This window comes from Benincasa hispida, chromosome 12, assembly GCF_009727055.1.
Source record: "Benincasa hispida cultivar B227 chromosome 12, ASM972705v1, whole genome shotgun sequence".
In the NCBI taxonomy this organism is placed as follows: Eukaryota; Viridiplantae; Streptophyta; class Magnoliopsida; order Cucurbitales; family Cucurbitaceae; genus Benincasa; species Benincasa hispida.
In genome coordinates, this window is record NC_052360.1 from 11,904,782 (window position 1) to 11,917,449 (window position 12,668).

The following is a 12,668-nucleotide window of genomic DNA, read 5'->3' on the forward strand; positions in this document are numbered from 1 at the left end:
TCGACGGAGGAACTTAATGTTGTGGCTAGCCAAGCTATAGAAAAGATTTAGATCGATGGTTAGTCATTAGAAAGGGTTGAGCTGGAGAGAGGATTCCTAGATAAAAGACTCCTAGATCTATAATTTGCATGAATCAATCTAAGGTCAAAATAATTAATTTAGTTAATCTGTTTGACGATATCATACCCTAGGACGTGTCTTTGTCTAGTTTCACCCTAGTTTTATCTTTTCTTTCTTTTTAGGATTAGATTAGGTAGGTTCTCATCATGGTCCGGTCCCTTAAGTAAAATCAGAAGAATCTCCGAATAGCTAAAAAAGTCAAGCCGATTCCTCAGAGGACGATACTTGGTCTCTTGATTGTTTTACTATATTATAATTTGATTGTACACTTGTGCTCACCATCAGGTTTCACACAAAACTAACATATACATAATGTACTTATCACAACGTCTTGTGGGCCCTAACTAGTTAACCTAGTCCCTATATGCACAAACATGTGTACATACATTTACAGAAAACCACCTAAATTGTTAAGATACTAGAGTCTTTGTCTTTGAGTGGCAGAGCAGTAGTAGAGTTAGCTTTTGGGGAGTTGACTGCTACCTGAGGAAAGAAAAACATTTAAAATGGGGTGAGCTACTTGCCTAGTGAGTGACATAATTAAACATAGTTCTCATGCTTGAAATTGTACTAGAAGACTGTATAGTGAAATACAAAATCTTTCCAAGCAGCTATACATGAAAAACTTTTAAACATAACATGTTTGGCCACATAGCTTAAATTGATCCTTAGTTGAGAGTGAACCTTTTTGCTCAAACCCTTAACATCAAGTCTTAGTCGGGAGAGAACCTTTTTGCTCAATCCCTCGACACCAAATTACTTACGTGCACGTGGTTATAACTAAATACTGTCATACTTTAGGTAGTACTGGTTTTATACCTTCTCCAAGTCCTTTAGTATCGAGCTTGATGTATAAAAAATCTCTTTCACTAAATCATGTATGCTTAAATCATAATAACATGAGCTAAGTTCAACATTCATGCTCTAAACATAACTACCAATGCATGCTTCAGTTTTTTGAAATAGTTTCTAACTAAATAATGTTATAAAACTTCTCCTAAAAAGCTAGTATGCGTTTAAATACTTCATGCTTCATAACTTCTTTAACTAGCATATGTTGGAATCATAAGTTCATAAGTTTGCTTCGAAAACTCTTTGTAAAATAACTAGCATGAGATTAATCTTTAATTTAAAACATGAAATTCTAAAAACATCATAAACTCTTAGTCACTCACGAATTTTGACAACTTCTTAATGGATGATAAGCTTCCCCTATTGGTGTCAATCCTCCCAACGCATCTCCTAGGTGTTGAACACTTAGAAAAATTTCTAGATTTCAAGCTTGACTAGGCAGCATCACATATTGTCAATGCATGCCTCACTCGACCTTGTCTTGTCTTAGGAGTCCCACTTGCTTCATACCAACACTTATGTCTTCCCTTGGGCGTTTAAGACACCTATGGTCACCAACACAGCCCCACGCACAGCCCAACGCACGTTGAGGCTTGCTTTTGCCCGAGCGCACGCATCCAACCTTGAGCTGCTAGCTTGTTCAACTCAAGTAGCTGCCTGCTTATTCAAAGAATTCCAGATTTGATTTACTCGTTAAACAACTCATTTTCTAGAGTTTTCTTAAGAAATTTCCTTCTATAAACTTGTTCAAAATCGTCTTAGCATTCTTATCTTAAAATTTGAGCTCATAATTCTTTGTGGTTTGGTCGGAAACTTCAAATTTTTAGCGCTGGCCTGGATTACCCAAAAGTTCAACCTTTTTGCAATTTCTTAAAATTCTGAACTCGTTTCTGTTGGTTCTTCTTCCAGCAGCCCTACCTAATCAACTACTCCTTCAACTTTTAGATGGCTTTGGAATTCTTCAATTACTCGAGTAGTCTGCTTAAAACAAGTGCTTGAAGTTAGCATTTCCTTTTATACTTGAGTTTGCAAACCACGTGTCACTTAATAGGCTGCCACATTAAGCTGTAAGGGGGCTTAATCCACTAAATTAGGACAGTTGGCCTCCTAAACTGATGCTTAATTTTGATTACCTTTCATTTGTCATCAACACAAGCATTGAATTCAACTAGCTTCAACACACAATAGCCCTACAACCATGCCATCCCAATGACGCATACATTAAGACCAACATTTTTGCCATATCATGCCTCATTCAACATCTTGCTTAAGGTTGACGCCTTGGCCTCTTAGTCTGTAACACGAACGCATCACCTAGCTCCTAGCCTTGCAAGAGTCGAACAACGCAGCCCCTCATCATTTCACGTCAAGCCATTGGCCGTTGCACAACACCTAGCTAGTGATTAGGCCAATGCCTCCTCATGCTAATGCCTAAGGCTTTCACACGCCCACATCGCATGCTTACCTTCAAGGCTTTTTCTCTTCGCGTGTTGCCCACAAGCAATAAGCCCTCGTCCAACACTTTCTCTTGAACGTATGCACTAAGATCTTCGCTTAGCCTTATGCCAATGCCTGGACAGCCTGCCTTGCCTTGCATTTTTGTCTTGCCAACGCTTAGCATCCTCTTGATCGCATGCTTTATTAACCTAAAAAATCCCTTGGTTACTGCTCACCCTTATCAACGCATGGGGTCACATGCGCCCATCTCGACCACCATGGTTTGCACAGTTCCAACGTCTAGCAGACAACACTCGACCACACTTGGTCACCACAATAGCTTACCTAACCTGAATAAGAAAAGCCAACGCTCACTGTCCTAGCCTCATCAACGCCCATGGTAACACTTAACCAAAATTTTCCCTCTTGAAAGGCTAACACAACCTCACCTGAGAGTCATGTTTCAATACTTAATTTTTCCTTCTTTACTTCCTTATTCTTCATCCATTTCCCTACAATCTGACATTAACTCATAAGTTAACCCATTTATCATACAATCACATCAATAAAACATATTTAAGTAGGGAAAGTAGGGTTCGGGGTTTACAATTACCTCCCTTTTCAGAAATTTCGTCCTCAAACTTTGCTACAAGGATATTAACTGAATAACTGGGGATATCTAATTCTCATTTGCTTTGCTGCTTCCCTTTCTCAATGCCATGATTCTTCCATAACACCTTTACTAAGGGTATTGTCTTGTTTCTCAGCACTTGCTCTTTTCCGTCAAGAATTTCTACTGGTTCTTCCTTATCTGATAGATTTTCCTTCAATCACACTGATTGTTCAGGTAACACATGGGTAGGAATGACACATACTTCTTCAACATCGATACATGAAAAACATCATGGATACAAGATAACTGTGGAGGTAACTCTAGTCTATAAGTCATTGGACCAACACGCTAAACTATGTCGTAAGGTTTGATATACCTCGGGATTAACTTTCCTTTCCTTCCAAATCTAAGTTTTCCTTTCCATGGAGATAACATAAAGAATACTTTATCACCAACTTCGAATTCTAACTCTCTTCTCTGCTTATCAACATAACTCTTTTACGTGTCTCGAACTGTTTTAATATTTTCTCTGATACACATAACACTATCAAACGTCTGCTGAATGAGTTCTGAGCCTAATAGCTTCCCTTCTCCTACTTCATTCCAACAAACTGGAGTCTTGCACGGCCTTCTATATAGAGCTTCGTATGGAGCCATCTCGATACTCGAATGATAACTATTGTTATACGCAAATTCAATCACTGATAGATGTGTATCTCAACTACCCTTGAACTGCAATACATATGCTCTCAGCATGTCTTCTAACGTCTGTATCGTTCGCTTCGACTGTCCATCTATCTTCGGATGAAAAGCTATACTGAAATATAACTTGGTGCCTAAAGCTTTTTGTATACTAGTCCAGAACTTTGATGTAAACCTCAAATCTGGATAGCTCACTATTTTTCAACATATAGGCTAACCTGTATAGGGTGAAAGTAATCTTAACTGGTAAAAACTTATCTATCTTTGTCAATCTATCAAAAATCACCCATATACCATCATAACCTGCTGGTGTCCTGGGTAACCCAAACAAGAAATCCATCGTGACATGCTCCCATTTCCATTCTGGTACCGAGAGTGGATTAAATAATCCTACTTGCCTCTGTCGCTCAGGTTTAACCTGCTGACATATTAAACATGAATTGACATACTCTGCTTAAGTGCTAAGGCCACCAGTATGACTTCTTCAATGATCTATACATCTTCGTACTGCCTGGATGTACAGCATAAGCTTAACTATTCACCTCTTACAGACTTGTCTGCTTAAGTGCTAAGGCATTAGGTATACATACCCTGCCTTCCTTGAGTAGCACTCCATCCGCTCTCCCTGATAATCAGTCCTAGGCCTTTTCCTACCTCTACTGTTACCCTTCGGAGATCATAATCTCCTAACTGCTCACGTAAAGTGTCATCAACTAGGGTAGGTCATACCTGGAATGAAGCTAATAAACCTCCTGACTGGCCAAGAATTAGAGTCGCCTTGGCACTTCAAAATTCATGTAATAACAAACCTCTTACTGAACAGATAACAACCTTAGTTGTTCCTGACTTCCAGCTTAGAGCATATTCCACCACGTTCGCCTTACCTAGGTGATACTCAATCGTAAAATCATAGTTCTTGATCAACTCGATCCACCTTCTCTGTCTCATATTCAATTCTTTCGGATCAAAGATATGCTTAAGACTCTTATGATTAGTGAATATATGGCAAAGCTCTCCAAACAGGTAATATATCCACAGCTTCAAGGCTAAAACAATCACTGCTAATTCTAGGTCATGTGTAAGATAGTTGCACTTATGCTTCTTTAACTGACGTGAAGCATAAGCTATTACTTTTCCTTCCTACATCAGCACACATCTTAACCCCTGTCGGGATGCATCACAATAGATCTCAAACTCTTTACCTTAAGTAGGTAAAGTAAGCATTAATGTTGATACTAGTCTCTGCTTCAGCTCTTGGAAGTTATGCTCACACTTCGACGACCACTCAAACTTCACATCTTTTCTGGCTAGGTACGCCAACAGAAGGGCTATCTTGGAGAAACCTTCCACAAATCTCCCGTAATAACCTGCCAAACCCAGAAAACTATGTATCTCTAATACAGTAATGGGTCGTTCCCACTTAACTATTGCTTTCGTCTTTTAGGGATTCACACTAACTTCTGCTTTTACTACTATATGCCCTAGAAAACCACCTGATTCAAGCAGAAATCACATTTGCTAAACTTAGCATATAATTTATTCTCTTGAAACATTTGCAATACTACTCTTAGATGTTCCACATGTTCCTCCCTACTACTAGAATATACTAGAATATCATCAATGAAGACTATCACAAACCGATCCGAGTAGGGAGGAATACCCTATTCATAAGGTCCATGAATTCCACAAGGGCATTCGTCAAACCAAATGGTATCACCAGAAACTCATAATGCCCATACCTAGTCTTGAACGTGGTTTTCAGAACATTCGCTTCATTTACCTTCAACTGATGGTAGCCCAATCTCAAGTCTATCTTAGAGAACACCGTGGCTCCCTTCAGTTGGTCAAAGATGTCATCTATAGGGACAATGGATACTTATTTCTAATTTTCACCTTATTCAATTATCTACAATCAATACAAACCGTCTTTCTTCTTGACAAACATGACCGGTGTTCCGCAAGGTGACACACTAGGTCTAATATACCCCTCATCTACTAGTTCCTCTAACTGAACTTTAAATTCCTTCAGCACTACTAGCACGATCCTTTATGGTGCCTGGGAAATAGAAGTTATTTATGGAATTAAATCAATAGTAAACTCAACCTCCCTGTCAGACGACAAACCCAATAACTCTTCAGGGAATACATCCAAGAACTCGTGTACAACTAGTACTTCCTCGGGTTTCAGCTTCTTATCCTGTGAAACTAATACATGGCCTAGATAGGCTTTACATCCTTTGCTTAACAGCTTCCTAGCATTCACTCCTGATATTAAGCTTCGTAGAAGTGCTCTTTTACTTCCTACAAATAATATTTCCTATTCATCTGGTCTCTTGAATATTATCTCCCTTTTGAAACAATTAACAACAACATAATACTTATTTAGGAAATCAATTCCTAGAGTAACATCGAACTCCAATAACTCTAATGAAATCAGGTCAACCCATAAACTCTTATTTCCAATAACCAACTCACAATTCGTGTAGTATTCATACACTAATAGAACATCACCAACAGACGTAGAGGTAAACAAGTCATCAGGCATACTCTCAAGCGTTCTATCTATATGCAATGCAAACATGCTAGATACGAATGAGTGTGTAGCACCAAGATCAAATAATACATAAGAAAACTGTTTACATAAAGTTACTATACCAGTCATGACATATGGAGATTCCTCAGCTTTCTGATGGGTCACTGTATATACTTTACCCTATTGTTGGGGTCGTCCTGCTACGCCTTTCTACTTGGCTCCACTGAAACCCTCACCTTTCACTCTGGTTGCTCTAGGCTGATCTACAGTCTAGGAGACTATTCTTTGCTCTGTCTGAGCCTTACGGGCTAACTGGGGATAATCCCTCTTCAAATGTCCCGTCTGTCCTCATTGAAAATAGACATTCCTTCTGCTGTAATATATCCCTGAGTAATCTTACCATAACTCACACAAAGTGGCTTCCTACCTTTACTGGGCACTGACTCGTCAGTATGTCTAGTTACTGATCTACTAGCTGATCCTGTTACAGGTCTCGATCTCTTTCTACTCGCACCACCCTGACCTCTTAGAGCTAACTGTCTAGAGAATGGATGTTTAAAACTTCTACCTCTCGATTCTACTGGAATCCTCTGCTACTCATCCTTACCTTTCTGTGACTGGTCTACATCAGCTAGACTTCATTCGACCCTAGTAGTCGTCTCAACTAATTGAGTGAAGTCCACCCAATTAGTTGTAGAAATAACTAGAGTACGGAAGAGCGTACTGTGATAACTCCATTGTCAAATCTTCTGCATCTCTCATTCTCTTTCACTATGATTGGAATAGCGTACTGTGATAACTCCGTGAATCTCTACTCATATTCAGCGACCATCATCCATCCCTTAACTAACCTGAGAAACTCGTCCTTCTTAGCTTCCCTAAAAGAACTTGGATAGTACTTATCTTTGAAAACTTTCTTGAACTTCGGCCAAGATATAGCCTCTGAACTACCCCTCCTGGCCTCTACTACTTTCTATCTTCTCTCGGCTTCTTTCTATAATAGGAACACCACTAACCCGACTTTACGGTCATCTAGGCATCTCATGACACTAAAAAATTTCTCGATCAGATCTAACTAGACCTCAGCATCCACTGGATCAGTGGCACCATCAAATGTCGTTGCACCTAAGGTTTTTAGCGTTTCAATGTCGTTCTTCTTCTCCAGGTCTGGCTGAACCAAACCCACACTTGCCGTCAACCTCTGAGCGATTCTATCAAACACCCTATCCTCTAGATGAAGATTTGTTCCCACCTATGGGGTACTCGAGTCACTCTCTGAGGTCATTTCTGGAATCATTGAACCTTTACGTATTCTTCTACTGGAGTCTGGATCCCTTTTAATTTCAAGGTCTCTAGTGGTCAAAATCCCCCTCTACTATCTTTTTACTCAGCCTGCCACTTCTCCTCGACATTTTACCTATTTAATAAGTACACATGTTAGGGACTCACTTTAAGGACCTAAACTAATGCATGAATTCTCTATTCCTCCTAAAATCTTGGGCTCTGATACAAAATCGAAAACATCCAATCTTGATAATTGACATTCAAACATTCCAAGTGCAGAATATTAAACACACCTCTAATCGGATTTTGTTTCAAAAAATATGAAGAACGAAAATGCAAGAAATTGGCTCTGATACTAATGGAAGCTATCGAATCCCAAAGAGGAAGTGTTTATGTGAGAATGCCTTGCATCCCACAATTCGATTTTAACATAAGAAAATTTATTATACTAAAACAGAATATAAACATGTAAACTAGCATACTTTAGGGAAAAAGATTAGAACTACTCTTACCTTTGTAGATTCCCAAGCTTCACGAACAATACTCTTTAAGTTCCAACGAATGAATCTCCAACGACCTTGATTACAAATGATCTCTTGAACAATCTCAAACACTACCATGAGAGTAACCTTGTTATCTCTAGGACTCCAATAGAGAGATAGATGCTATCCAACAATTTGGAGAGGGAGAGGAGAAAAGGGTTTTGAAGAGTAGAGAGGATTCTCTTTGTAGCTCAGGGAAAATTTTGCACAATAACACTTGTATGTTATGTATTGTCAATGTCCGTGTCTCCTAAAGGGGCTATAGGGAGGTTTCTATATAGATAAGTGCCAAGCCATTTTCCTCATCCATTTCTTATTTTCCTTTTCCACAATTAATTAATTAAATAACACTTATTTAATTTAATTTGCACATCAATTAAACATCGTATGTATATGTGCAATACCCCACTATTGATTAATTCTTTGTGAACCTAATTCTCTTGAATTAATTAATTCAATCTTATTCAAATATTACTTTCCAATTTAATTTGATTTATAATCATAACCATGATCAATTATATACTAATCACATTAATATATGGTTTCCTCAAATTAATTTGAACAATTCAAATCATCTATCTTAAATATCCTCTAATGAGCTAACAAAGGGACCTGGTGGACCTGTAGATTAAAAGCTCCAATGATATGAGATTAATTAGCTAAACTCATCAACCAAGTTATTTAATATTCATTAATTGTGGGTACACTCCACTAAAGATCCACAACTGCACTCTTCTCACTACAGATATATTTCTCTATCCATGGATATAGACAAATAACAATAACTTAGTGCTTCATGAATGTTCGTAACTCCAATTAGGCTAAATTACCATTTTACCCTTGGGTTACCTCTGACTCCGTAAGTACTAGTGCTCCTCTAATGAAGAACTTATTTATAGTTCAACCAATAAACAGAAATCCCTTTCGAGCCAATAAGAGAGTAAGGCTCTTTGTTCAAGTCCTGGATCAAGGAAATCGAACACGAGGATTTACATGAGCAGCGGAATAGATCATTATAAATTACAGTAAAAAACAAAACAGACGGTTATGCATTCATTACAGAAATTACAGCATGAAAATACAAATAAACAAGGACAAATTCTACAAACATTTATCGACTCATCTCCACGCTCCTTGCTCACGAACTCTTGAACACAGCAACCTCGAACGCTCGAACAACACAACCGCTCCGCAGCACGTACACCGCAAACTTGAACTTAGCGATCGCCTCGGTCATGAACACCTCAATAGCACGAACGGCCTCCATAGAACCTCGACGGCGTCAAGTTGAGTATGACACCACCAAGAAGGCTACCTTGGTATTCTCTGTTTGGACTTGGTTTGAGGCAGTAGATGGAGGATTCCACTATCGTGCAAACGATTGAGCAAGTGGAAGACGGTTGAAAACTATTGTATAGGTTGATGCCCAATCGTCTAGTAAAAGCTAAACGATCATCTAGCAAAAGCTAAGCGATCGTTTAGCTCATCGCTTAGTTCCGTGTTTGTCGCTTACAAGACACTACATGATCGTTTACTAAATCAAGTTGTCGCTTAGTAAATCCGATTTACTTGACAACTTCTGATCAAGGCTCATCAATGTTTTGATCAAATCCAAATGACTTGACAACAGTGTCAAATCTGATGTTCCAAGATCTAGATGCTTGTTTCAGCCCATAAATGGACCTATTAAGCTTGCAAACTCTTTACTCTTGATCTGGAACTACGAACCCCTCTGGTTGAGTCATATAGATGGTCTCCTCAAGATTACCATTAAGAAAGGTAGTCTTGACATCCATTTTCCATATTTCATAATCATAAAATGTGGTTATGGACAGGAGAATCCTGATAGACTTGAGCAAGGTGAGAATGTTTCCTCATAGTCAACTTCTTTAACCTGGGTATAACCCTTTGCCATGAGTCTAGCCTTAAAGGTTTGCACCTTTCCATCTACACCTTTATTTCACTTATAGATCCACTTACACCCAACAGATCTTACCCCATCAGGTGGATCAATAAGCTATCAGACATTATTGAAGCACATAGACTCAATTTCTTGATTCATGGCTTTAACCCATTCATCTTTGTCAACATCCTCCATTGTTTCTTAAAAGACAATGGATCCTCGACCCCATCATTTGTAATGATGTTTTGGGCTTCAGTCAAACCCATGTAGCGATCCGATGGGTTCAGAACCCTCCCACTATGTCGAGGCAGTCTCAACTCTTGAGCTGGTTGACTAGACATTTTGACCTCAACAACTCTTGTTGATCTGTCGGCCTGTTCAACAAGTCTTGTTGAACCCTCAGCAGTCTCATTCTCACTAGAGATCTCATGTAAAACAAGCTTACTCCGTAGCTTATGATCCCTCATGTGGCCTTCTTCCAAGAAGATAACATTTGTAGAAATAAACACTTTGTTCTCACTCGGATCATAGAAGTATCTACCTCTCGTTTCTTTGGGGTAACCTACAAAGAGGCAAATCTTCGAACGTGGTTCCAACTTCTTTGGGTTATTTGCTAGCACATGTGCTGGACAACCCCAAATCCTAAAGTAGCCTAAACTACCTTTATGGACTCTCCATAACTCAAAGGTGTTTCAGAAACATTTTTCGAGGAAACGTTGTTCAGGATATAGCATGCAGTCTCCACTGCAAAACCCCAAAACGAGTCTGGAAGATGAACATAACTCATCATAGACCGAACCATGTCCAACAAGGTTCTGTTTCTCCTTTCAGATACACCATTCTGCTGAGGTGTACCAAAGGCTGAGAGTTGGGACGCAATCCCATGTTCTATCATATAGTTCTGGAATTGGAAGTCCATATAGAGAAGGTGCTGAGAAAATTTGATGATTTTGAGAGTAGGCCAGTTGTTCCATTTGATCTAAATTGTAAGTTGAAGAAAAATAATGATGATGGTATATCTTTTCTAGAATATTCTAAAGTTATTAGTAACTTAATGTAGATAAGGAATTGTACAAGACCTGATATTGCCTATTCAATAGGAAGGTTAGTAAGATACACCAGCAATCCTAGGCATGATCATTAGAATGGGTTAGTCAGAGTTCTAAGGTGCTTGAAGTACACTCTAGACTATGGATTGCATTATACGACATATCCACATGTCTAGAAGGATTTAGTGATGCTAATTTTATTTCTAATAGCATGGAGACTAAATCAAGCAGTGGGTATATTTTTACCTTAGGTGAAGCTACTGTATCTTCGAAATCTTCACAATAGACGTGTATAGCATAATCTACTATCGTATCAAAGTTTATAGCTCTTGATAAAGTAGTAGAAGAAGTTGAAAAACACTCAAATTTTCTTAAAGATATTCCATTATGGCCAAAGCTTACAAGTGCAATATATATTTATTGTGACAATCTAGCGGCTTCTATGAAAACCAAGAATAATGTCTATAATGGCATCTCACGACATATTAGACGTAGACATAATTTGATAAGGCAGCTCTCTAATGGAATAATTTCCACTGATTATGTGAAGTTGAAAGAGAATATTGTAGATCCTTTATCGAAAAGGTTGTCAAGAGAGCAAATCACATATACATCGAGAAAAATGAGGCTAAAGCCTATGAAATGAGTTATTTGATGATAACCTAACTTAATTGATTAGAGATCCCAATATCTAGGTTCAATAGACGAACTAGTTGATAATTCATAGTTGACACACTAACAAACTTATAGTTTCTTCCTATTTCTATGATGTTATAGAGTCTGTGATCTGTTGATGTTAAGGTTATATTGATATCTTGTTTTACAAGAGGAGTAGTGACAAAATGCTCTTAATCAATATCACCTATATAAGAGTAGAAGTGGGGTGACTTCTCTGAGAACCATTCAAATAACTTATGTTCTTTAAAGCTCTCATGAATTCAGGATTTTGTCCAGGACCAAAATAGACACAAACGTATAGAGCTCAAAAATACAAGACGAGTTGTTTGTGATATTTTTTGTCTCAATTCATCGATGAGAGGGATAGTTCAGAGCTCAATCTCACTATTTCTTTAGTAGAATCGATAGATATTCATTAAGGAAGATTCAAGTCCAGAAGTCACCTCTCCTGATGCATAATTTGGTTTATTTGCTCTCAATGGTTTTTGTTTGATTTTTCTCACTTTCTTTCATGTGGGGGATTNTGCGACTGTTGTGAGTGCGAGCCACTAATTACAGTAGAAAACACTCAGCTAACTACAATATAACAGTAAATCTCAATAAAGCAAAGCAATTGAATATTGAAACATAAAATTGGATTTAGATGTGTAGATTAAATTCATAGTTTAGAAACTTTCAAATTGGATTGAAACTTCCAATTAAAACTATGTTTCATGTACACATTTAACATGTATAAAAGTTGAATTTGTAGGTTCTTCACTTTGAATGAGTTATGTTTGATTTTATTCAAGTAACAACTCAATTGAGTTAATATTGACGAATGTTTCAATTTTTGTATTTATTTGATTTTATGTTGTATTTTAGTGAGTTGCTAAGTTGCTAGTATGTAAATAGCAGCTTGGTTCTTCATTTGAAACATCTCATTCCAAAGTGAAGAGGTCTCTTCTTTCTTTCT